Source organism: Leucopleurus acutus (assembly GCF_964270905.1).
Source record: "Leucopleurus acutus genome assembly, chromosome: X".
NCBI lineage: Eukaryota > Metazoa > Chordata > Mammalia > Artiodactyla > Delphinidae > Leucopleurus > Leucopleurus acutus.
The window spans coordinates 80,776,721-80,804,014 of record NC_139148.1 but is presented as its reverse complement, the minus strand read 5'-3'; positions in this window follow the sequence as shown (position 1 = coordinate 80,804,014).

The following is a 27,294-nucleotide window of genomic DNA, read 5'->3' as shown; positions in this document are numbered from 1 at the left end:
AAGAATATATTATAATTACCTGTATTTGACATAGGAGTAATGGAGTCTCAGAAAGGTTAACTCACTTGCCTGGATCAAAGAGTGCTGGTATTTGAGCCCAGGTCTCCTATTCTTGAGCTGTAGCTTTTAATAACTATGGTATATTGTATTTCCAGTTGAAGAATTAAATTATGTTCAAGCTCACTAGCAATCAATTATAAAAAACCTAGTACCACCACTCATCTACCAAATAGGAATTTTAAAGAAAATTGAAATATACAAGTATCAGCAGGGGTGGGGGAAATAGACACTTGCAAAACGGCTGGTTGGAAGTTTATCTCCAGAGTGGTTAGGTGATAATATGTATTATAAGTAACAACAATGTAGGAAACAGTAACAGCTCAGTAGGGCCTAGAATAAGCAAAGAAATGTGAGAATAAATTAAAGAAAAGAAAACTCATGGCCTTGTGCATGTTTGAGACATTGTTGTGTGAGAGACAGGTTTAAAGGCAGAAGAGTACATTTCCTTCTCCATGGTCTATGAGAGGCTGTGTAAGTGCAGTAAATTGCCACCTTTCACAGTGGACAGTCAACACAGGTGCCTAAAACTGATGTACTGAGAAATAGAAATTAAAGTATAGTATTTCAGTTTTAATGATTACCATTAGAACTAAAATACAGAAACTGTTTAAAAGTGTTTACCACTAGGAAATGGTACAGTGTGAAGAATTTTAATTTTAGATTATTTCATATAACTTGTTTATTTTAATAAAATAATGTGCAGATATTACTAGTTTTAAAAGTCTAGTTTAAAGCAAAAAGAAAGGCATTCACATCAATACAAGATTAGTTATATTAATTTATTATACCTGTACAATGGAGAACTATGATATCATTGGAAAGAACGAGATAAAATTCTATGTAATTACATGAAAAAAATAACAATAACAATAATGAAAAATAGCTAACACATTTATGGAGCACTTTCTTACTAAAACGTTTATTGAGCACTTATTGAGTGACTGTCCAGTCAGTGTTCTAAGTTCCCATGTATATTCTAATTTCTCAACTGCTTTATAAAAAAATCTCAGAGGCAGAGAGGCTAAGTAAATTGCTCAAGGTCACACAGGTAGCAAATGGCAGAACCTGCATTAAAACAGAGACAGTATGGCTCCATAGACTATACTTTAAGCACTACACTCTACTGTTGTAATAGCAAATGAAAAACTAATTGCAAAACATGGGTTTTTTCTTTTAAACCATGTGTATGAGTGCATGTGTGTGCTTGCAGCATGTAGAGGCTTTGTGGCATGTGGAGGGTGTATGTGGAATGTGCATGGTGTGTGATCTGTGTTTGTGTGTATGTGCATGGATGTGTACAAATTACATGAGCATATAGAATTTTGAAGGATATATACCAAAGTGTTGCAGATGACTGGAGGGAAAATATTTCTCTCTTACTTTCTACATTTTTGTGGTGTTCCATTTTTTTCTTCTGACTTCATATCATTTTGTAATAAAATAATTAACAGTATCTTTAAGGATACCCTAAATCTTAAACCAAGCAATTCCATTTCTAGGAACTGATTTTAAGGGGGGAAAATCAAATATATGGTAAAGGTGCATATACAAAAAAATGAATCACTCGCACTATCTCTTAAGTGTGGGCTGTGCAGAGTAGCTTCCTTCCAAAGAGTAGAATTTGGAAAGGGAGTGGGGAAGAGTAATTTTTCAGCGGAGAAACTTGAGAAATATTACCTCAGCCAGGTGATCAATGTCAATATCAATAATCATAAATCATATTGATAGTATGTACCCTTGATGTTATGTGCTGAGAATGGAACTTTACCCCTGTAATCTTCTGCCCAAGAATGTACAACCCCACTCTAATCATGAGAAAGACATCAGACATTTCACTAGAGGAACACGTCTACAAAATACCTGAACAATACTCCTCAAACTGTCAAGGTCATCAAAAACAAGGAAAGTCTGAGAATCTATCATAGCTGAGGGCAGCCTAAGGATAAATTGATAACTAAATGTAATGTGGTATTCTGGATGGGATCTGGGAACAGAAAAAGGACATTAGAGAAAAACAGGAAATCTGAATAAAGTATGGATTTTAGTTAATAAAAATGTATCACTATTGGTTCACTAACTGTGAAAAATGTGCCACTCTAATGTAAGATAATAACATAATAATAATAACATAATATTATTAATGTAAGATAATAGGGGAATATATGAATCATCTTCACAGTTTTTTCATAAATATAAAATTGTTCTAAAATAAAGTTTATTTAAGATTAATTACATCATTATTTATAATGGCAAAACTGGATAAATAAAAAGAGTAGCCCAAATGTATAAAAATCAAGAAGTGGTAGAATAAATGCTAGAATATCTATGTGATGGAATACCATGCAACCATTAAAAAACCATTAATAAAACCATTAATATTATTGATTCAAGAAAACAACATATTGCTATGTACAAATTCTAGGTTACAGAATAGATTCTATAGTCTGATGCTTTTTTAAATCAAAAAAGTATGGACATATATGCAGAGGAAAAATAAAGACAGAGATAGTTGTAAACACTTGTTGTCTTAGGGCATTGAGATTATGGGCATTTATTTTCCTTTTGCGCTTTTCTGTGTTTCCCAAATTATCTTCACTGAACATATATTACTTTTGAAAATATATTTTTTTAATCTTTTAAAAATATATCAAAATCAGGGCTTCCCTGGTGGTGCAGGGGTTGAGAGTCCGCCTGCCGATGCGGGGGACACGGGTTCATGCCCCGGTCCGGGAAGATCCCACATGCCGCGGAGCGGCTGGGCCCGTGAGCCATGGCCACTGAGCCTGCGCGTCTGGAGCGTGTACTCCGCAACGGGAGAGGCCACAACAGTGAGAGGCCCGCATACTGCAAAAAAAAAAAAATATATATATATATATATATCAAAATCAGTTTGGAAAAAAATAAGTCTCAACCCTACTTCATACCACATACAAAAGAAAACTCAAAATCGATCACAGACCATAAAAACCAGCTATAAATCCTCTAGAAGAAAGTATAGAAAAAAATCTTTGCAACTTTGGATTAGGCAAATGTTAGACAGGACATATACAGTACTAACCATAAAAGAAAAAAATAAGTAAATTTAATCAAAATTTTTAAACATTTACTATTTGAAAGACCTTGTTAGGAAAATGAAAACAGTAAACTGGGGGCAAGGTATGTGTACTATATATCTGACAAAGGATTTGTATCAGATTATATAAACTCAATAAAATATAGATAAACAATTAAAAACAGACACTTCATCTAAACAAATATATGAATGTCCAATTAGTACATGAAAATATGTTGAGAATCTATTCATCTGTGGAATGTCAACTTAAAACCACAATGAAGTACTGATAAACATGACAAGAATGGATAAAATTTTTTAAAATAAAATAAAACTGGCAATACCAAGTGTTGGCAAGGATATAGAGCAAACTAGAACTCTCATTCACAGCTGGTGGGAGTATGAAATGATAAAATCATGTTGGAAAATAGTTTTGACATTTGTTATAGAGTTAAATATGCACTTACCCTTTGACCTGGCAACTCTGCTTTTAGATATTTATTCAATAATGATGCAAATATATGTTCACAGAAAGACTTCTAAATGAATGTTTACAGCAGCTTTATTCATAATAGCCAAAGTCTGGAAACAACCAAATGTTCATCAATAGGAAAATAGAAAAATAAATGGTGGCATAGCCATATATAATGGTACACTATAGAGCAATAAAAAAGAATAAGCTACAAATACATGCAATAGCATGGATGATGCTCAAAAAACACTCTGCGGGGGCTTCCCTGGTGGCGCAGTGGTTGAGAGTCCGCCTGCCAGTGCAGGGGACACGGGTTCATGCCCCGGTCCGGGAAGATCCCACATGCCGCGGAGTGGCTGGGCCCGTGAGCCATGGCCGCTGAGCCTGCGCATCCGGAGCCTGTGCTCTGCAACGGAAGAGGCCACAACAGTGAGAGGCCTGCATACCACAAAAAAAAAAAAAAAAAGAGGAGAAAAAAAAAAAAACACTATGCGAGTGAAAGAAGCTAGATGCCAGAGTACACACTGTATGATTCCCACTTATATTATGATCTTGAAGAAGTAAAACTAATCTAGAATGATACAAGGTAGCTATGTTGTTGCCTGGGGCAGGAGATGGGGGATTGATTACAAGGGATCTTGAGGGAAGCTTTAGAGGTGATGAAAATGTTCTCTATTATGACTGGGATGGTAGTTACATGGGTGAATACATTTGTCAAAACACATTAAACTATAAAATGTGTGCCATTTTATTGTGTGTAAATTATACCTCAGTAAAGTTGGTGCTTAAAGTAGTAGATGTAAATATACTACATCTTTTCTTGGGATTATGAAATCTAATTATTAAATCCAGGGAGACGGTGTTTATTCAATTCCTTGTTTCTAGTGGAGAGAAACAGCCGGCCAGGAACCCATAATTATTATGCAGTGACAGTCATTAAAATTAGAAACTAAGGAAGAACAATTTTACAGGGAAAGGTGGGTTTAGTTACTGGCACAGTCCTTTGGTACTATAGCAAATGGGTCAAAAATCCATGGCTGCAGTAGCTATCTCTGGGAAAGAAGACACAAAGGAAGGAGCAATCTCGAAACCAGAAGTGGTCTCTCCCCTGCTCTTTGCCAACAGGGATCCTGCACTGACCTGGCTACACACCCACTTAATAATCCTACAATTCAATAGGGAAGCTGCAGCACTGGCACCGTGTGTACCAAGGGACTGCTGAGTCATTCTCTGGTCAGAAGGCACAAGGCTATTGATTTTTACATTTAGATTTTCACTCTGGATCCTATAACCCTTATTTTGGTAAAATCTCATTATACAAGACATTGTTGCATGATTTTCTCATTAAAACTTAATGAAAAACAATTCTCAACACTGGAATTTGCCAATGGGCATCATTTGAAAAATCTGATCGATTACATTAATCTCTATAGTACTTATGTTAAAGATAAGATCCTGAAAAAAAATTAGGTTGTAAATATTAAATTCGACCTAACTAGAAATAAGGCTAAAATAGGGAACTCAAGGGAAGGTCGACTTGGTTATTATTCTCATGAAAGTGTTGCATTGTACAACAGTCTGGATCTGTTTCAAAGGGACTCTCTGAAGCTGACAATTCAAACAACAACAGAAAAACTACCACCAACAAAAAGACTCCAAAACCAGCTGCAAATGACCTTTGTTGGCCCTTGAACACCTCTAGCTTTTTGTTCTCAGATTTGATAAGCATATAACTATAACATGAGCACTATCTAATTTCATTTCCTGCACATTTAATTTTATTTTTCATTTTCACACGGTATGCTAAACATGTTACAATATTTTGCACATTGAAAACCTTTAAATAAACTGAAAGGAACAGGACAGTTACAGTGAAATAAAAAGAATGAGATTTCAGAGAGAGGGGTACAGAGGAAGGAGGGGGAAAGACTGCATCATATTTATAAGGATGAAAAAAGAATCCACATCTTTAGGATGCCAAATGGTGCAGTGCAGGCTGTATCAAAATAAAAGCTCTCACAGCAATGTTCACTTTCTGATCTGTTTATCCACCCAAAGCCCAGAAAATAAAAACAAAAGGAACAAAGACGATTGCTGAAACAAGACCTAGCATGTTAATACAATGGCTTACATGAAACAAACTATAAATTTCAATCAAGAAAAAATATTTCCCTTCTTTATGTTTTCTCCTTTCAGCAGAAAAAAATGAATTAATTAAAAAGTCAAAAACATGCTTTCAGCTCATCCTAAAACATAAAGAGAAATCAAATGAATCATTTTACTTAGCTTGCCTGTTCCCCAACCCAGCCTCTCCTAATCCTAGCAGGAGGGTTTATTTTTCTTCTCAAGACAACTCAGTTCTACTTGAGCTCCTAGTTCAAAAGATCTCTAACTCAGCTTCAGGTCACTCTGGCTGCTGAATTCCTCAATCCCTGGTGAGCTTGACTCTCAGTCCTTTGTGCTTCTGCCTTTCAAGGGCTGCATTTTAGTATGTTAGGGCTGGATTTTTATCCTCTTCAGCTCAGCCTCTCAATGACTGAGTGCTAATCTCAGTGGATTCTAATTCTAGCTGACCTTGGGAATTCTTGGGGTCCTGTCTACCACTCCCTTTCTTCTCCCTGGCATTGTTAAATAATGTTTAGGGTGGGCTCTGCGAATCTATGTTTAAAGCTTCCCAAATAATTATGATTTGCAAAATGTTTTGGAAACACTGTCCCAAGGTAGCTCATCCCTCTTCAGCTGGGTCTCTGACACCTACCTCTGGAGTAGTAAGCTCTGCCCATTTACCTCTTTTCAAACTACCTGACTGGTACCTCTATGCCATCTCACTATTCACTTGGATCTTGCCCTACCACTGTCTCTATATCTTCTGTATAAAACTTCTGAACTCAAACTTGGCTCATTGGCATAGTTTTTCTCAATATGTGATCCCTGGAATAAATGCATTAGATAACATGAGGTGGGATGGTGGTTCTTGCTAAAATGCAGATTCCTAGAACCTCCCACAGATCTACTGAATCTGAATCTCTCCAGATGGGGCTCAGTAATTTGCATGTTAAACACCATACAAAACTATTATGCACACTAATGTTGAAGGACTACTAGCTTAGTCTTTCATGGCTTAGTAGAATGAGATCATATAGTAAAAACACCTGAGAACAAATTCCCTCCATCGGTTATCCTGAGGTGAGTTGCTTTTCTCTTTTCTTGGCTGAAAAATTGGTGATAATAATACCATATAGCATATAGTTCACAAGACAGTTGATGGCCATTTTAATCTGGACAATTTCAATAGATTCAGCCCATCCATTAAAAATGCAATCAGGAAAAACAACCACAACAGAAAGGTCTGATGGAGATCAATATCCCTCAGTCTTTAGTTTCCATCCCACTAACCTGTACCTCCCCAACTTCATCTCCCCTCAGTCACTGCATGCCAGGCACACTGCCCCTCCGTACTTTTGGTCAAATACCCCAAGAACACTATAGTAGCTTCAAAGCCTCTGCATGTGTCTCTACATGGCTTGGAAGGTTTTACACACAGGTGTGATTCACTCTTTCACTTCATTCAGTTCTTCATTCAAATATTACCTCTTAGAAAGGCCATCCCTAACCACGCTATATAAAAGAGCACACCACTCTCTTTCATTCTATACCCCTTTACCCTGCTTTATTTCACTTTACAATATTTATCATTGTGATATATTTTATGTGGATGTGTATTTGTGTTTTTATTGCCAATTTCACCTACTAGTAATGCCCATGAGTTCAGAGACTTAGGTTGGTTCTTGTTTCTTAGAAGAGTGTCTGGCACCTAGTTGATGCCCAATAAATAGTTGACAAATGAAAACTAAATAAGTGAACTATCAATAATGCAAAGTTCTTTTGCTCACCACAATCTCTTCTTTGACTACATTAGAATTAAAGACATCTATACATCAAAATACACCATAAGCTTAGCTAAAAGAGAAGATACCGACTGGAAGATATCTGAAATTCATATAACTGACAAAAACAATAGTATCCATAACATGTAAAAACTACAAATCATAAAAGACAAAATACCCACAGAAAAATGAACAAAAAGTTCACAAAAGAGGAAATCATATTGGTCAGTACATGCCTTAAAGAGAAAGGCATTCTAACCCTAACCTCACTAGAAATCAGGGGAAAGAAATGGAGCCAGAGATTAGTTTACAGTTAGCAGATTGGCGAAAATGTAAAAAGACTGACGACACTAAGTGTTCATGTAGGAAAAGGGGAACATTGTTGATGGTATGGTAAATCGTTATGGCCACTTTGAAGGACATTTTGGCTGTATCTAATAAAGTTAAACATGTAACTTATGACCCAGCAAGTCCACTTCCAGATACATACACTAGAGAAAATTTATCAATTTGTACAAGGCCACATGAATGAGGATTTTCACTGCAACACTTTTTAATTTTTAACAGAAATAACTGGAATTCTATTAATAGGAAAATTGAGAAAAAAATGATGGTATACTAACTCATGCAATGGAATATTGTTTAGCAGTTAAAATGAATCAATTAGATCTCCATGTATCAACATGCACAATCTTTTAAAAGACATGACTTTGAGTGAAAAATGTGAGTTTCAGAAGGATATGCACAGTGTGATACAATTTTTGTAAATTTTAAAAACATGTTCCTTTATATAATTTATGAATACATAAATATATAGGAAATGTATAAAAATACAGAAAGGATGGAAATCAATTTCAAGATGGTACTTACTGGGAAGAGAGTGTGTGGGAATAGTTTGGAGAATGCTGTTAATCTCTTTGGTTAAATGTTATTTCCTTTTTAAAAAAATTGATGTTATGGCAAATTGTTAATATTTGTGACAGCTGGGTGGTTGAGCATATGCATAACTGTAATATTATTCTCTATATTTTCCTATATGTTTAGAATATATTTCTTTCAAAATAAAGAAAAAAAGACCAAAAGGAAATATTTTTTAAGAAACATATCTCTGAGGAGTGGGACATGCTTTTTTTTTCCTTTTATTTCTACGTACTTTACTTATGCTTAACAAATTTTCCACACTGACCCTGCAGATTACATTTATCATTAGGAAAACTATGTTCAAACCTGGGCAAAATGTGCAACATATTTCAACGTGTCCAAAGATTTTTGCCCATTTATCTTAAGTGCTTGTTGCATTTCTCCCCTATAGCGTATAAATCTAAGTAAATGAAACATTAATTTTAAAAGGACAGCATGGAACACAGGCAAAACATGTCTATGTATATTAAAGGTAATAAAGATGTCATCAGGGAGATAGTTCAATTTTGCATTCCTTAACCAGGAAAAGCACATTTGCCCAAACTTACATGCTCTATAACTGCCTACAACAGAGGTTACTGCTCCTGACAAATACAGGTTGCCATAATCCTCGTTCTTCACTATTTCCCCACCACTGTTCTGCAACCTTCACTTTAAAATGTCTTCCATTTTGAAATTTTAGGCATATTTTTACATCACTTCCCTATTTCATATTACATTCATCTATCAGACTCTAGGATGCTCTTCCATCATCTTCAATGACCTCAACATCTCATAATCTTCACACCAATCTATCCTTCTCTTAGCCGTGCAGTCACAGATTTCAACAGGTATAAAGATGACACCTTGGCTCCTCAACTTCCACAATCTCATCTATTATGATCAGTCACCCAATAATGCCACTATGTAATTGCTCTCCTCATGATTAAATACTACTCCACTTTCAAAATTATAAATATTGAAATGCCCCTCTCTTATTACAAATTCCTGTCATACCTCTTCCATTCTCAAGAACAAATTGGTTTCCATACTCATAGTAACCTACTACTAATTGACTCCTCCCACTTTCCCACAATTGCTCCAATTCACGATTAAATTGTTGTGATGACATGGGACAAGTAAAATCACCTTTTGCTTCTAATTATGCTGCCAATGGGTGGAAATTCCTTAAACTAACGTATTTGTAAAAAGGAAAAAAAATTAAAGGCTTTGGCCAAAATTTTCATAAACCTTTTTTCATTAGGAAATAAACTATGGAGTTTCCCCAGCCCCTCTTGATCTTTGTCTAATATTCCATATACCAAATCATTGGACACCTTTGCGTTTTCCTGTGGTTTCTATTCTAAAAAGGAGCCAGGTTCCAACATTGCTGTGTTGATTATAAAAAAGAGTTTTGAAGTCAAGTGTAGCACTTCAAAAAGTAAGTATGTCTTCATTTCTGGAAATGGACATCAGTCCAGAAAAGTCTCAGTGGAAGAACTTATACCTAGTTGCAAAGTATAAGATGATGAGTTTTTGCTCATCTTAATTAATATTACTAGACATATAATTTTGAGAGGTGAATCCTAAAGCACTCTATGTAAAGTCGGGAAAAAAATCATACACTTGGTCTGACTGAACTTAACTGCCATTTAAGGCTCTTCCATTCAGTTGAGGTCTGGCATGTCCTGTCCTAATACCTGGGTGTTTTTACAATTAGCTTCTGGGATTCACACAACAAAATGATTCAGATCTACCTACAGATTCAGTCATCCCTAAATCCATCTAGTCTACTCTGACTGCTGATACCTGGGAAGCATATAAGACTAAATAATATTTTTTTGTGATTCATATGTATTTTATAGCCCTGTTTAAAACTTTTATTTCCACTTAGGTAACAGGGCCTAAAATGAAACTATGTTATATTTATTACTTTTTAACACATAATACTGTCAGATTCATATCTGGCCTTATGGGTAAATTTTCTAGGTACTGAAGATAATCCATTCAAGTACAAAACCCTGTATTCATTCAAAAATCTTTTAGTAAGTATTTCTATAGGCATCTGTCTATAGAACATTACAAAATAATTATGCATGTCCTTGCATTCTTATATAAAAGTTATTAAACATTATACACAACTTTCTTTTAGCTAACTCAGGGTTATCATAGATATTCAATATTGTATTCTACTATAGCACACAACCATATTCTGCATATACTTTTTCATTATACTATTTCACTATGAGCTGTTAAAACTCACTGCTCTCATGTTGCTTGCCTCCAACATTTCTCTGTATATTCTAAATTGGTTACTTCTAATCTAGTAGGAAAAGAGAAAATAGAGTTTAGTTAAATTGTGGCTACTTTTTTTTATAAAGTAGGCATGAAATGACATCATGTCTGGACTTTTCTTTAAAATACTCCAGCAACACAAGCATGCCAACATAAAAAAGTAAATGAAGCAACACTGGCAAAACATTAATAACAGTTGAGGTTGTGTGATGAATACATGGGAGTTCATTGTATTATTCTATTTTGTTTATCTTTGTAAATTTCTTTAATAAGAAAGTTATTAAAAGAAAACTTTCTTTAAAGAAAAATGCTAGCTAATAAATATTAAAGGAAAAATATAATTAGATTATAACCACTTTGCCACTGTAACGTAATGACTAATTCAGGCAGGGATCATGCTAATGATCCTTTACGCATGCTAAAGCCATTGAGTGAAAAGGTGCTGGAGACCAAGATATTCAGATGGTCTCAAAGTATCACCCTACAGTTTACTTATTGATTTCTTTCATGTCTGTGTGGTTGTTATTATCAATTTTCTTTTCTTTTTTTAATTGAGGTAGCATTGGTTTACAACATTACATAAGTTTCATGTGTACATTATATTTCTACTTCTATATATACTACAGCATGCTCACCACCAGAAATTGAGTTTCCTTTCATTACCATACAGTTGATCACCTTTACCCATTTAGCTCTCCTCCTCCCAGCCTCTTCCCCTCTGGTAACACTACTCTGTTCTCTGTATCTATGTGTTTCTTCTTGTTTGCTTTGGTTTGTTCATTTATTTTGTTTGTTTTTTTGTTTTTTATATTCTGGAGATTCCTCAAAAATTAAGAATAGACCTACCATATGATCCAGCTATTCCACGTATGGACATTTATCCAAAGTAAATGAAAACACTTATTCAGAATGATGTATGCACCCCTATGCTCACCACAGCATGATTTACAATAGCCATGATATAAAAAGAACCTAAGTGCCCACCAATGGAAGAAGGGAAAAAGGAGATGTAGGATACACACACACATGCGCGCACACACACGCACACAATAGAATACTAATTATTAATTCATAAAGGAAATGTACCTTTACAGAGGAGAAAAGTACCTTTTCAGGCAGACATTATCTAAGTGATCAGTCAAATTCAACATCATCGATAGTGGGTCCATGATGTCATTATTTACTTTCTGATGTTATGAAAATATACAATATCACCTATGTAGTAATCTTACCAAAATTGTTTAATCTGAATTTAATAATGAAGAAACAATCAGAAAAATCTAGTTTGTATATTTTTTACAAAGTAACTGGTCTGAACTCCTTAAAATGTTAATGTTGTGGTTGAATATTGAATCAGTCAAAAGCAATAACTATAAAGCCCATTATTAGAATAATTAGGGATATTCAAATACGGTAGATAATATTTTTTACACATTTAAATTTCTTGGTTGTTGTAATAATTTTGTGGTTATGCAGGACAAACTTCATGTTCTTTGGGGACACATGCTGCTGAAGTACTAGGGGTAAAGTTTCATGATATCAGCAACTTACTTTGTTTCTTTTAAATTAAATTTTATTGGAGTATAGTTGCTTTACAATGTTGTGTTACTTTCTACTGTATAGCAAAGTCAATCAGCTATGCATATACATATATCCCCTCTTTTTGGAATTTCTGTCCCATTTAGGTCACCACACAGCACTGAGTTCCCTGAGCTATACAGAAAGTTTTCAATAGTTACTTATTTTAGACATAGAATCAATATTGTATATATGTCAATCCCAGTCTCCCAATTCATCTGACCTGACCCCCCCCTTCCCCCTTGGTATCCATACGTCTGTTCTCTATGTCTGTGCCTTTATTTCTGTCTTGCAAATAAGATCATCTATACAATTTTTTTAGATTCCACATATAGGCATTAGTATACAATATTTGTTTTTCTCTTTCTTGACTTACTTCACTCTGTATGACAGTCTATAGGTCCATCCACATCTCTACAAATAACCCAATTTTGTTCCTTTATATGGCTGACTAATACTCTATTGTATATATGCACAATATCTTCTTAATCCATTCCTCTGTTGATGGACATTTAGGTTGCTCCCATGTCCAGGCTATTGTAAATAGTGCTACAATGAATATTGGGGTGCATGTATCTTTCTGAATTATGGTTTTCTCAGGGTATAGGCCCAGTAGTGGGATTGCTGGGTCATATTGTAGTTCTATTTTTAGTTTTTTAAGGAAACTCCATACAGTTCTCCATAGTGACTGTATCCTTTTACATTCCCACCAACAGTGCAAGAGGGTTCCCTTTCCTCCACACCCTCTCCAGCATTTATTGTTTATAGATTTTTTTTAACATCTTTATTGGAGTATAATTGCTTTACAATGGTATGTTAGTTTCAGCTTCACAACAAAATGAATCAGTTATATATATACATATATTCCCATATCTCTTCCCGCTTGCGTCTCCCTCCCTCCCACCCTCCCTATCCCACCCCTCCAGGCGGTCACAAAGCACCGAGCTGATCTCCCTGTGCTATGCGGCTGCTTCCCACTAGCTATCTACTTTACGTTTGGTAGTGTATATATGTCCATGTCTCTTTATCGCTTTGTCACCATTTACCCTTCCCCCTCCCCATAGCCTCAAGTCCATTCTCTAGTAAGTCTGTGTCTTTATTCCTGTTTCACCCCTAGGTTTTTCATGACATTTTTTTTTTAATTCCATATATATGTGTTAGCATACGGTATTTGTCTCTCTCTTTCTGACTTACTTCACTCTGTATGACAGACTCTAGGTCTATCCACCTCATTACAAATAGCTCAATTTCGTCTCTTTTTATGGCTGAGTAATATTCCATTGTATATATGTGCCACATCTTCTTTATCCATTCATCCGATGATGGACACTTAGGTTGTTTCCATCTCTGGGCTATTGTAAATAGAGCTGCAATGAACATTTTGGTACATGACTCTTTTTGAATTATGGTTTTCTCAGGGTATATGCCCAGTAGTGGGATTGCTGGGTCATATGGTAGTTCTATTTGTAGCTTTTTAAGGAACCTCCATACTGTTCTCCACAGTGGCTGTATCAATTTACATTCCCACCAACAGTGTAAGAGGGTTCCCTTTTCTCCACACCCTCTCCAGCATTTATTGTTTCTAGATTTTTTGATGATGGCCATTCTGACTGGTGTGAGATGATATCTCATTGTAGTTTTGATTTGCATTTCTCTCATGATTAGTGATGTTGAGCATTCTTTCATGTGGTTGATGACATAAATCACAGCAAGGTCCTTTTTGACCCACCTCCTAGAGAAATGGAAATAAAAAGAAGAGTAAACAAATGGGACCTAATGAAACTTAAAAGCTTTTGCGCAGCAAAGGAAACCATAAAGAAGACCAAAAGACAACCCTCAGAATGGGAGAAAATATTTGCAAATGAAGCAACTGACAAAGGATTGATCTCCAAAATTTATAAGCAGCTCATGCAGCTTAATAACAAAAAAACAAACAACCCAATCCAAAAATGGGCAGAAGACCTAAATAGACATTTCTCCAAAGAAGATATACAGAGTGTTTATAGATTTTTTAAAGAGGGCTATTCTGATGGGTGTGAGGTGATACCTTATTGCAGTTTTGATTTGCATATCTCTAATAAGTAGTGATGTTGAGCATCTTTTCATGAGTTTGTTGGCCATCTGTATGTCTTCTTTGGAGAAATGTCTATTTAAGTCTTCTGCTCAATTTTTTATTGGGTGGTTTGTTTTTTTGATATTCAGTTGGATGAGCTGTTTGTGTATTTTGGAGATTAATCCTTTGTCAGTTGTATCATTTGCAAATATTCTCTCCCATTCTGAGGGTTGTCTTTTCGTCTTGTTTATGGTTTCTTTTGCTGTGCAAAAGCTTTTAAGTCTCATTAGGTCCCATGTGTTTATTTTGGTTTTTATTCCCATTACTCTAGGAGGTGGGTCAGAAAGGATCTTGCCACAATTTATGTCAAAGAGGGTTCTGCCTATATTTTCCTCTAAAAGTTTTATAGTGTCTGGCCTTACATTAAGGTCTTTAATCTATTTTGAGTTTATTTTTGTGTATGGTGTTACGGAGTATTCTAATTTCATTCTTTTACATGTAGCTGTCCAGTTTTCCCAGCACCACTTATTGAAGAGGCTGTCTTTATCCATTGTATATTCTTGCCTACTTTGTCATAGATTAGGTGACCATAGGTGCATGGGTTTATCTCTGGGCTCTCTATTCTGTTCCGTTGATCCATATGTCTGTTTTTGTGCCAATACCATACTGATTTGATGGCTGTAGCTTTGTAGTATAGTCTGAAGTTAGGAAGCTTGATTCCTCCAGCTCCGTTTTTTGTTCTCAAGATTGCTTTGGCTATTCGGGGTCTTCTGTGTTTCCATACAAACTGTAAAAATTTTTATTACAATTCTGTGAAAAATGTCATTGGTAGTTTGATAGGGATTGCATTGAATCTGTGGATTGCATTAGGTAGTATGGTCATTTTCACAATATTGATTCTTCCAATCCAAGAACATGGTATATCTCTCTATCTGTTTGTGTCATCTTTGATTTCTTTCATCAGCATCTTACAGTTTTTCTGCATACAGGTCTTTTGCCTCCTTAGGTAGGTTTATTCCTAGGTATTTTACTCCTTTTGTTGCAGTGGTAAATGGGATTGTGTTGTTAATTTCTCTTTCTGATCTTTCATTGTTAGTGTATAGTGATGGAAGATTTCTGTGTATAAATTTTGTATCCTGCAACTTTACTAAATTCATTGATTAGCTCTAGTAGTTTTCTGGTGGCATCTTTAGGATTCTCTATGTATAGGGTCATGTCATCTGCAAACAGTGACAGTTTTACTTCTTCTTTTCCAATTTGGATTTCTTTTGTTTCTTATTCTTCCCTGATTGCTGTGGCTAGAACTTCCAAGACTATGCTGAATAACAGTGGCAAGAGTGGACACCATTGTCTTTTTTCTGATCTTAGAAGAAATACTTTCAGTTTTTCACCATTGCGAATGATGTCTTCTGTGGGTTTGTCATATATGGCTTTTATTATGTTGAGCTAGGTTCCCTCTATGCCCACTTTCTGGAGTGTTTTTTATCATAAATATATTGAGTTTTTCAAAAGCTTTTTCTGCATCTATTGAAATTATCATATGTTTTTTGTTCTTCAGTTTGTTAATATGGTGTATGACATTGATTAATTTGCATATATTGAAGAATACATGCATCCCTGGAATAAATCCCACTTGATCACAGTGTATGATGCTTTTAATGTGTTGTTGGATTTGGTCTGCTAGTATTTTGTTAATGATTTTTGTGTCTATGTTCATCAGTGATGTTGGCCTGTAATTTCTTTTTTTGTGATAGCCTTGTCTGATTTTGGTATCAGGGTGATGCTGGCCTCACAGAATGAGTTTGGGAGTGTTCCTCCCTCTGTAATTATTTGGAAGAGTTTGAGAAGGATGGGTCTTAGCTCTTCTCTAAATGTTTGATAGAATTCACCTGTGAAGCCATCTGGTCCTGGACTTTCGTTTGTTGGAAGAATTTTAATCACAGTTTCGATTTCATTACTTGTGATTGGTCTGTTTATATTTTCTATTTCTTCCTGGTTCCATCTTGGAAGGTTGTACTTTTCTAAGAATTTGTCCATTTCTTCCAGGTTGTCCATTTTATTGGCATAGAGTTGCTTGTAGTAGTCTCTTATGTTCTTTGTATTTCTGCGGTGTCAGTTGTAACTTCTCCTTTTTCATTTCTAATTTTATTGATTTGAGTCCTCTCCTTTTTTTTCTTGATGAGTCTGACTAAAGGTTTATCAATTTTGTTTATCTTCTCAAAGAACCAACTTTTAGTTTTATTGATCTTTGCTATTGTTTTCTTCATCTCTATTTCATTTATTTCTGTTCTGATCTTTATGATTTCTTTCCTCCTACTAACTTTGGGTTTTGTTTTTTTCTTCTTTCTCTAGTTTCTCTAGGTGTAAGGTTAGGTTGTTTATTTGAAAGTTTTCATGTTTCTTGAGGTAGGATTGTATTGCTATAAACTTCCCTCTTAGAACTGCTTTTGCTGCATCCCATAGGTTTTGGGTCATTGTGTTTTCGTTGTCATTTGTTTCTAGGTAATTTTTGATTTCCTGTTTGATTTCTTCAGTTATCTCTTGGTTGTTTAGTAGCAAATTGTTTAGCCTCCATTTGTTTGTGTTTTTTACAGGTTTTTTTTTCTGTAATTGATTTCTAATCTCATAGCATTTTGATTAGAAAATATGCTTGATATTATTTCAATTTTCTTAAATGTATTGAGGCTTGATTTGTGACCCAAGATATGATCCATCCTCAGGTATGTTCTGTGTGTGCTTGAGAAGAAAGTGTATTCTGCTGCTTTTGGATATAATGTCCTATACATATCAATTAAGTCTATCTTGTCTAATATGTCATTTAAGGCTTGTGTTTCCTTATTAAGTTTCTGTCTGGATGATCTGTCCATTGGTGTAAGTGGGGTCTTAAAGACTCCCACTATTACTGTGTTACTGTTGATTTCCCCCTTTATGGCTGCTAGCACTTGCCTTATGTATTGAGGTGCTCCTGTGTTGGGTGCATAAATATTTATAATTGTTATATCTTCTTCTTGGATTGATCCCTTGATCATTATGTAGTCTCCTTCCTTGTCTCTTGTAAGAGTACTTATTTTAAAATATATTTTGTCTGATATGAGTATTTCTACTACAGCTTTCTTTTGATTTCCATTCACATGGAATATTTTTTTTCTATCCCCTCATTTTCAGTCTGTGTGTGTCCCTAGGTCTGAAGTGGGTCTCTTGTAGCCAGCATATATATGGGTCTTGTTTCTGTATCCATTCAGCCAGTCTGTGTCTTTTGGTTGGAGCATTTAATCCATTTACATTTAAGGTAATTATCGATATGTATGTTCCTATTACCATTTTCTTAATTGCTTTGTGTTTGTTTTTGTAAGTCTTTTCTTCTCTTGTGTTTCTCACCTAGAAAATTTCCTTTAGCATTTGTTGTAAATCTGGTTTGGTGGTGCTGAATTCTCTAACTTTTGCTTGTCTGTAAAGCTTTTGATTTCTCCATTGAATCTGAATGATATCCTTGCTGGATAGCGTAACCTTGGTTGTAGGTCTTTCCCTTTCATCACTTTAAATATGTCCTGTCACTCCCTTCTGGCCTGCAGAGTTTCTGCTGAAAAGTCAGATGATAACCTTATGGGGATTCTCTTGAATATTTTTTATTGCTTTTCCCTTGCTGCTTTTAATATTTTGTCTTTGTGTTTATATTTTTAGTTTGATTAATATGTGTCTCAGTGTGTTTCTCCTTGGGTTTATCCTGTGTGGGACTCTCTGTGCTTCCTGGACTTAGGTGGCTATTTCCTTTCCCATGTTAGGGAAGTTTTCAAGTATAAGCTCTTCAAATATTTTCTCAGACCCTTTCTCTTTCTCTTCTTCTTCTGGGACTCTTATAATTCAAATATTAGTGCATTTAAGTGGTCTCTGAGACTGTCCTCATTTCTTTTCATTCTTTTTTCTTTATTCTGCTCTGTGGCAGTTATTTCCATCAATTTATCTTCCAGCTCACTTATCCGTTTTTCTGCCTCAATTTTTCTGCCATTGATTCCTTCTAGTGTATTTTTCATTTCAGTTTTTGTATTGTTCATCTCTGTTTGTTTGTTCTTTAATTCTTGTAGGTCTTTGTTAGACATTTCTTGCATCTTCTCGATCCTTGCCTCCATTCTTTTTCCGATGTCCTGGATCATCTTTACTATCATTACTCTGAATAGTTTTTCAGATAGATTGGCCTATTTCTTCTTCATCTATTTGTTCTTGTGGGTTTTTACTTTGCTCCTTTGTCTGCAATATATTTCTCTTTCTTCTCATCTTGTCTAACTTATTGTGTTTGAGGTCTCCTTTCCACAGCCTGCAGGGTCATTGTTCTTCTTGCTTCAGGTGTCTTCCCCCCGTGGGTGAGGTTGGTCCAGTGGCTTGTGTAGGCTTCCTGGTAGAAGGGACTGGTGCCTGTGCACTGGTGGGTGGAGATGGATCTTGTCTTTCTGATGGGCAGGGCCACTTCAGGTAGTGTGTTTTGGGGTGTCTGTAAGCTTAGTATGACCTTAGGCAGCCTTTCTGCTAATGGGTGGGGTTGTGTTCCTGTCTTGCTTGTTGTTTGGAGTGAGGTGTCCAGCACTGGAGACTGTAGGCAGTTAAGGGGCCGGGTCTTGGAATTGAGATGGAGACTTCCTGGAGAGCTCTCGCCAATTAATATTCCCTGGAGCCAAGAATTCTCTGGCAATCCAACATCCTGGACTCGACAGTCCCACCCCAGAGGCTCAGGCCTGACCCCTGGCTGGGGAACTAAGATGCCACAAGCCACATGGTGTGGAGAAAAAAAGAAAAAAAGAGGAGGGAAGAAAACAAAGAGACTGACAGAACTCAAGACAAATAGCGATGACAAAAACAAACAAACAGTAACAGCAACAGTTTAAAAAAAGAAATAAACAGACAAATAAAACCCAAGACAAATGGTAAAAGCAAAACCAAACAAACAAAAACTAAGAAACACACACATACGAAAAAAGAAACAAAAACAAAGATAACAAAAAACAAGAGAACAACCAGACAAATAAATGAACCCAAAAATGAAACCAAACAATTAAAAATAAAACTAACAAAAGCAAACAACATAACAAATGCAGAATGCAAACTAAAAAAAAGCAAAGAAAACATAAAACAGGCACAGAAAAATCAAAAAAATTAAAAAACACAGCAAAACAAGGAGAAAACACAAAACAATGAAAAGTAAAGTAAAAATAGAAAAATTTTAAAAATGAAAAATATATTAAATTTTTTAAATTTTTAAATAAATAATTTTATTTTTAAATATAATGAAACAACAAGAAAACAAAACATAAAAAAATAGTAATAAAAATATTTTTCTGGGGCCTCCTCTGTCAGTGTCCTTTCCCCCACCATGAGTCATGGCCAACCTCTGCCTCCCCAAGAGGCCCTCCAATACCTCTAGGTAGGTCTCTGGAACTGCTGTGGGCACTGTAGGGGCAGGTCAGACTGTGACCTGTACCAACTCTTGTGTGTACTTTCCCCTACAGAACCGTCTCAGTTATGGGAACACTTGTCCATTCAGATATTCCGTATACACAAGGTTTACCAAGCTGATAACAGGAATTTAATCTGCAGCTTGTGCAGCTGCATGAAAGATTTTTGCTCCTCTTCTTTAGTTGCCCTGCCCCTGGGGCTCAGCTGTGGTTCTAGCCCCACCTCTGCATGTGGGCCACCCACAGGGGTCTGCTCCTGAGGCTGTCCTGGAGCACTCGGGTCTGCCTCAGTGAGGACAGGGCGCAGAGGTGGCACAGCTGCCAGGGTCCCAGGAGCCCCGGCGGTGACAGGTGCATAGTGGGGGTCGACAGCCACGAGAGATCTGGTCCCACTGGTGAAAAGGTGTGCGGGGAAGCTGGCAGCCACAGGTGAGAGATGCAGCCCTAGTAGGAGCCTTTCTTAGCATGACCCTGGTGGTGGCCTTTCATAGTGCCTGGCAACAGGCACAAGAAGGTCAGCCCCAGTAGGGGTTGTTCCTGGCACCCAGCAGCAGGCACATGTGTGCCAGCCTTGGCGGGGCCCTTTCCTAGCACCTGGGGTGGCAGGGGCCAGTGAGTGGGGAGAGAGAAGCTTCAATGGTGCCTCCACCTCTTGCACATCACTCAACAGCATTGCCTTGCTTCTGTGGCAGCCCGGGCCTCCTGCATAAGTATTCCTGGTTGTGGATTACCTCCCTCCCAACCCTTCAGGCTGTCTGCTTGCAGCCAATGGCAGTCTTTGCCCTGGGTTTGCTCTCCAATACCCACATTCCAGCTCCCAGCCCCTGTGCACACCGATGGACACACATCCCAGTCTGGGACACACAAGGGTGTGGCACAGACCATTTGTGTAGGTCTCACTCTGTCTTATCTGCCACAGACCGGCTGTTTCACCCTCCTCCAACAGCCTCAGATGTTACCCTTCTGTCCCAACTGATTTCCCCTTCAGTGAGGGAGCTTCTCTGGATGCAGGAACCTTTTCTCTTCCTCAGCTCCCCACACAGGGGCACAGATCCCATCCCACTTCCTCTCCTCTTCTTTTTCCCTTCCTCTTTCTTTTGTTCTACCCAGTTATGCAGGGATCTTTCCAGTCATTTCCAGTGTCCAAGGTCTTCTTCTAGTGTTCAGCTGGTGCTCTGTGAGAATTGTCCCATCTGTAGCTGTATTCTTGATGCATTTGTGGAGAGAGATGGACTCCACATCCTCCTATTCCTCCACCATCTTGAAAAACCCCAGCAATTTATTTTGAAAGGGTTCCAAATGTGTGTGTGTGTGTGTGTATGTGTGTGTGTGTATGTGTCTGTCTGTCTCTATTTAAAGAAAAGGAGAAACCAAATATGGCAAAATGTTAACAATTGGTGAATCTAGGTGAGACATATTATATGGGTACTCATTATTCTATTCTTTCAACTTTTCAGCAGGTTTGGATTTTTTTCAAATTAAAAGGTTTGTGAAATGTATAAAAAGGAGAAATAGTAAAAAAAAAATAAGTAGGTTTATGAGAGCATAGTATCTCCTTTAAGAACAAAGTGTATGGAGACCATTTTTTTTGTAACAAAAGTTAAAAAACTCTATCCTAGAGAAATTACTGAAAATAAATGAGAATCACTATATTTAAAAACTCTGGCAAATTTTATTTAAATGTCAGTAACAAAAATATCTAATTTCCTTTAACTACCTCATAAAATTAAATTTGATAATTCCAAGCTACTAAAGTCATAATTCTAATAATGAAGATAGTCAATTGCTTTGCTATCTGATATCCATATTATACTTTTATTTTTTTGCTTAAAATATCATGTGTATAAGTACCATAGAAATTAATCACCTAATCATCCTCTTTGATGTTTCAGATTAGGGAACAAAAATCTAGAAATGTAAAATGATTTGCCTAAACTCACCCAGATCTCCTTAGTCTCACTTTTTTCTGTTACAACACACTACCCATTAGCATTTTAGTATTATTTGTACATTAAATCAAGGTCAACTTTTTCTTTAAGAGGAACATTTATGATCACAAATCAACTCATTTTAAATCTATTAAGAATAAAAGATGTTAAATCTAATCTTGGAAGTCATTTCTTGACCCTGTATCTGTATTACATATTATCTATATTGCCTGTATAATTGAAATCTGCATTATAATGTATCTGCATTAGTTGTTTAAGAAATAAATGGTTTGTCTTCAAGGACAGGCACATAATTACTCTGTATATTAATATCAGTAGGACACATGAGTTCATATGACATCTGAGGAAGTTACATTTCATTTGTTCAGGGGGTGAAGCAAAACAGAAATGGCAATTCATTGGATATATTTGAGAATGTGTTCCTTTGAGATTAAAAATAGAGTCATATAAGCATTAAGAAAAAGTAAAAGTTATTGAATATTTATTGGAAGTAAGAAAACAATTGACAAACAAAAATCTAATGCATATTTGGAATGAAATTCAGTTTCTTACTGAGCAGGCAGAGAACTAACTAATAATTTGTTTAAACGAATTAGTACTTGAGTCCTCAGGAAGGAAATTATACATGTATATGGTAGATAGCCCTCAAACCAATATTTAATCTGAAAAATTCTCCAGGTAATTTACTTCAGGGACTATTGCCTAAGTCAGAGATTCAAGTCACACATTTAATGAGAAAATCTGAAGTGTAACAGGTTTGTTATGTAAAAGCTGTGGGAGCACATTGGGGAAAACAGACGGAAAGTAAAAGTGAAGATGTGTGCAGTTAGAATCAGAAAATATTAAAATGGCCCTCATTTGGCACTGATTCTCTTTCATTGATTTGATTTCATTCTAAATATTGGGTTTTCTCTGCCATTTAGTAGTATAAAAATATTTTTTCTACTTAATAGTGTTAAGAGAGATTGAAAAATTGGCCTAAATTATAACTGTAACTTAATTCATTTATGCATTAGATTCTAATGTAATAAATATTCTGAAATGAGATTTCAACATTCCTGATGATATATTACACATAGAATTATTGACTTTCATAGAGCTGAAGATATGTTAAGATAAATGATATGATTTTCATTCTGAATAGTTGAAACAAGAACTAAAAAGGGGCCAGATTCTTATAGAGTAAGGACATTTTCAAAGCTACTTTTGTTGAGGATTAGTACAAAGTAACATTTGCTCTAATGAGAACTGTGGAGTTTGATTCTTCCCACATTTGAAGGTGTGTGTGATCAAGGCCACTGGGTTATGGAGACAAAAATGTGATTTACACTAAAATGTAGTGACTAGCAGGTGCTATATCACCACTGCCTCAGGCAGTCTTATGTTTATAAATTTTACACCTATCAGAATAAGGAGAAAAGAAGCACACTCTCCATGACGCATTTTAGTTTCAAACTGATAAACCCAGTAGAACCAAAGAATTGTCACAAAGCATTTTGATAACCTTTCTTCATAAAACATTTTACCCATTTGGGAAATAAGGAGCTGCTTTTTGAGTTGGTATAATAGTTTATTTCTGATAGAAGGTGAAAGTATTTAAATGCCTCCACTTTTGGTATTCAGAGATGAGCAAATAAGCTAAAGAATAAAGATAGGCAAACAACCTCATTTTTTAAAAGCGAATATGTCTAAATTTGGTCTCAAATTCTGAATATTTCATGATTCCACTGTGAAGCCTTTGCAGTAATGTAACAGAACTTCCAAATTATATACAAAGTATAACCAGAAAATACTTATTTCAAAATATGCATACATTGCTATAAATATATATACATATCTATATCAGTAGGAATACTTACTGGAAAATGTAGGCATTCTGTAAATTGTACTTGCTCTTATTCAGATTATTTGTATTTATTATAATAACTTCGTATTTTAATTGTTCTCAAGTTTTTTGTAAACACAAGTAATTATGTCTCTAGGTGGATATCCATATACCCAAAAGCACTAAAAAGTCACTGCAATAAATAAGATGGAGGTTTAGGTGGAATCAAATAATAAATTAATAGAATTTTTTCTTTGCTTTTGACTTGTTCTAGAATCATTATCAACACATCCCTAATGTAGTAAGTGTTAGAAAATGTGGTAGAAAATAAGCTAAATAATCTAATATGTTTGAAAAACACTTGATATATTGTCTCAGCTTGTGTCCCTAAGGGAGACTCTAATTTAATCACTTGAACTAAAATCACTATGTGCAACTAGCTCAGCTGCTAGTTGTTCAAAGGAAATAAACTGTTTTTTTAGAGTAGACCTTTCTAAATGCTGAAGTGGTTTGATTTAGTTGTTAGTTCTAAGCTGCAAATTGTGGAGACCTAAGTATGTAGCTGAGGGATGGTAAAGTACTTGCTACAGAACAGAGATAAATGTTAAGTTGGCAAATAAGTAGTCCAGCTGGCTTGTCTTTTTTACAGAGAATAACATTTCATCTTCAACGAAGACATTCTGAATTGTTAATTGTCAAATCCACAAGTTCCAATATTTATTTCATTTCCAAAACTGTTTGGTGTGGTGTTGACATGGTAGACAGTCTCCACATTTGGAGGAGAGGATGAAATGAGAAGTGTGAAGATATATATATATATATATATATATATATATATATTCCTGAGCATTATATAGAGTTTGAACTTTTCTTTTCTTTTTTTCTTTTTTGTGGTACGCGGGCCTCTCACTGTCGTGGCCTCTCCCGTTGCAGAGCACAGACTCCAGACATGCAGGCTCAGCGGCCATGGCTCACGGGCCTAGCCACTCCGCGGCATGTGGGATCTTCCCGGACCGGGGCACGAACCCGTGTCCCCTGCATCAGCAGGCGGACTCTCAACCACTGCGCCACCAGGGAAGCCCGAACTTTTCTACTTTTTGTGTCGAGCACTATGCTAGACATGTTACATGCTTTATTTCATTAAATCCTCACAGGAACCTTTGAAAGACTGGGTTCTGAGCCTCAGAGAGTTTGAGTTTAGGAAAAATCATACAGCTAGTTATTTGTAGAGTTGAGACAAGAAAACAGGTGTACCCAAAGTGTCTAGTAAACAGTGGATCTAGTATCTAAACCCAGGTTCCTTTTAGGAACCTCATCAAGTCAAGAGAGCAGAGATTTTGGATACTATCAGAGGAGAAATTTCCCAGTAACTTGTTAATGGCAAAACTGACCTTAGAACCCTAAGCTCTGTACTCATTATTCTAGATAGTAACAGATACAAATTTAGTTAAGGAAAATAAGAAATTCTAGATAGAATATAGGTATTTATCTTAAAGTTTACAATGGATGGTCAGTAACCTTGATTTACAGTTCCTTAGCTCTCCTAACTTGAGAAAGTAACCTAATGGCTCCAAACTTTAGATACCATGTTTTTAAAAATGAAGATAATAACTAATTGGCACATATTCTTAAGCAAGTTGTTTTAATGATCATATTAGAAAAATGAAAACATTTGGAAAACTGTCAGTTCCAGTAAAGTTTAAACATAGTTATCATATAACCCAGCAATTCCAGTCCTAGATATATACCCAAGGAAAGTGAAAACATAGGGTTACACAAAAATGTGTACACGGATATTCATTGCAGCATTATTCATAATAGCCAAAAAGTGAAAACAACCCAAATGTCCATCAAATAATGAATGGATAAACTGTGGTATATCCAAACAATGGAGTACTGTTCGATAATAAAAAGGAATAAAGTATTGATACATGTTGTAATATGAATGAACCCTGAAAACATTATGTGAGGTGAAAGAAGCCAATCACAAAAGGCCACATATTGTATGATTCTATTAATATAAAATGTCCAGAATAGGCAAATACACAGAGACAAAAAGTAAATTAGTATTTGTCAAGGAATGGTGAGAGGGGAGATTGGGAGGTACAGGCTTTGTTTTGGGGGTGATGTAAATATTCTGGAAGTAGATAGTGGCAACAGTTGCACAACTCTGTGAATATAATTAAAAACCATTGAACTGTAAACTTTAAAAGGTTAAATTGTATAGCGTGTGAATTATATCTCAACAAAGCTGTTAAAAAAAGAAAAGTCAAGACATTCTGTGAACTAGAAATAGCTGTAAATTTCAACTATCATTACAACTACTAGAGCAATGGTAGAAGAGTAGATGGTTTATAACGTCAAACTATCTCTGCTCTTCTAATGGCATCTGGATTTTAACCTGCCTAATATATCCACTGCTAATACTAGCAATGGAAACAAGCCTCCCTAAATACATTTTACCAGCTGAAGCTCATCCTGCAAATCACTGTTGAGAACATATTTCTTATTTACTACTGCTCAGTAAAGAAACTGATTGCAACAAAGCACATAGATGACTTGTAGGCATGGCTCCACTACCAAGGAGGCAACTGATTAGTAATGAATCTAAGTGGTTATGTACCTAAGCAAAATAGATACATTTCAAAACATATCAATTTGATAGGAGGAAAAGTTAAAAGGTATAGATTGTATAATCAGCTTCTCCAAAACCAAGGGAAATCGGGCTGAGTGTTAAATATAGCAGTGTTCCTAGAATGTTGATTAGGGTTTGATCATGTGTGTGAAGTAGGAACTTAAAATCCATTCACTCAGCCAAGCCAAAATACTCAGGGTTAGGTGGGTTGCTTCTAGTGCTTTCAGTTTGCCGGACAAGGAACAGCTAGCCCACAGGTTGGATTACAGCCTCTCAGGGCTAGTAAACCAGACATGCATAATCAGACATTAACTGCAGTGCTAATGTGTTCCTCTGGGCTGAAAATAATAAAATTCATTTTTGTACAGCAGTTAATCAAAAGGTATTAGAGAAATAATCAGGGGCTGGTATGCTTTTAATTGACCAGAATGTTTCTCAGTAGCAACATGTTCCCTCTTTACCAAATTATAATTTTCTGGCTCTTCATGTGGCCATTCTTTGCCGGTTTTATTGATATTATTCCCTCATACCAAATTCACCAGCCCTTCTGATCTCAACATTAAAAGGTTTCATCTCGGAGATAAACATCAAATGATCCCCAATTGCAGTTAATTGCAACAAAGTCATACTTTCCTTACTCAAGGAGAAAAAAACCCTTTTGAATATGAATGTTAGTATTCATGAAGCCATTGAAGCAGTGTGTCCAGCTAAGCATAACCAAAATATATTATGCATTCAGGCCCTTTTATTTCCAAAGGCAGAGTAAAATTTAAAAAGGAAATCAACACCACAGTCTTCTAAAAGGATACCAAATAACTGCAAAATTCAACTTATTGTGACAAGCACGAAAATACAAAACTTTAAAAATTGTCGACATAAATGTATTTTCTAAGGTCAGAGTGATGATAATGACAACAAAGTGCTATAAAAGTATTTTACCGCTTCTGAGCATCTCTGTGTTATATGAAGAATTAAGAAACACAGCTCATAAACCCACAAAGCCCCTCAAAATGAAAAAAAGAAATGTTACACAGTTCAGCAGCTCAATCATTTAGTTTCTTAGATGAATCTTAGAGACTGTATTTTACTAAATTAAAATAACATAATAATTACAATGCTTATTACTGACACATGTCAAGCATTG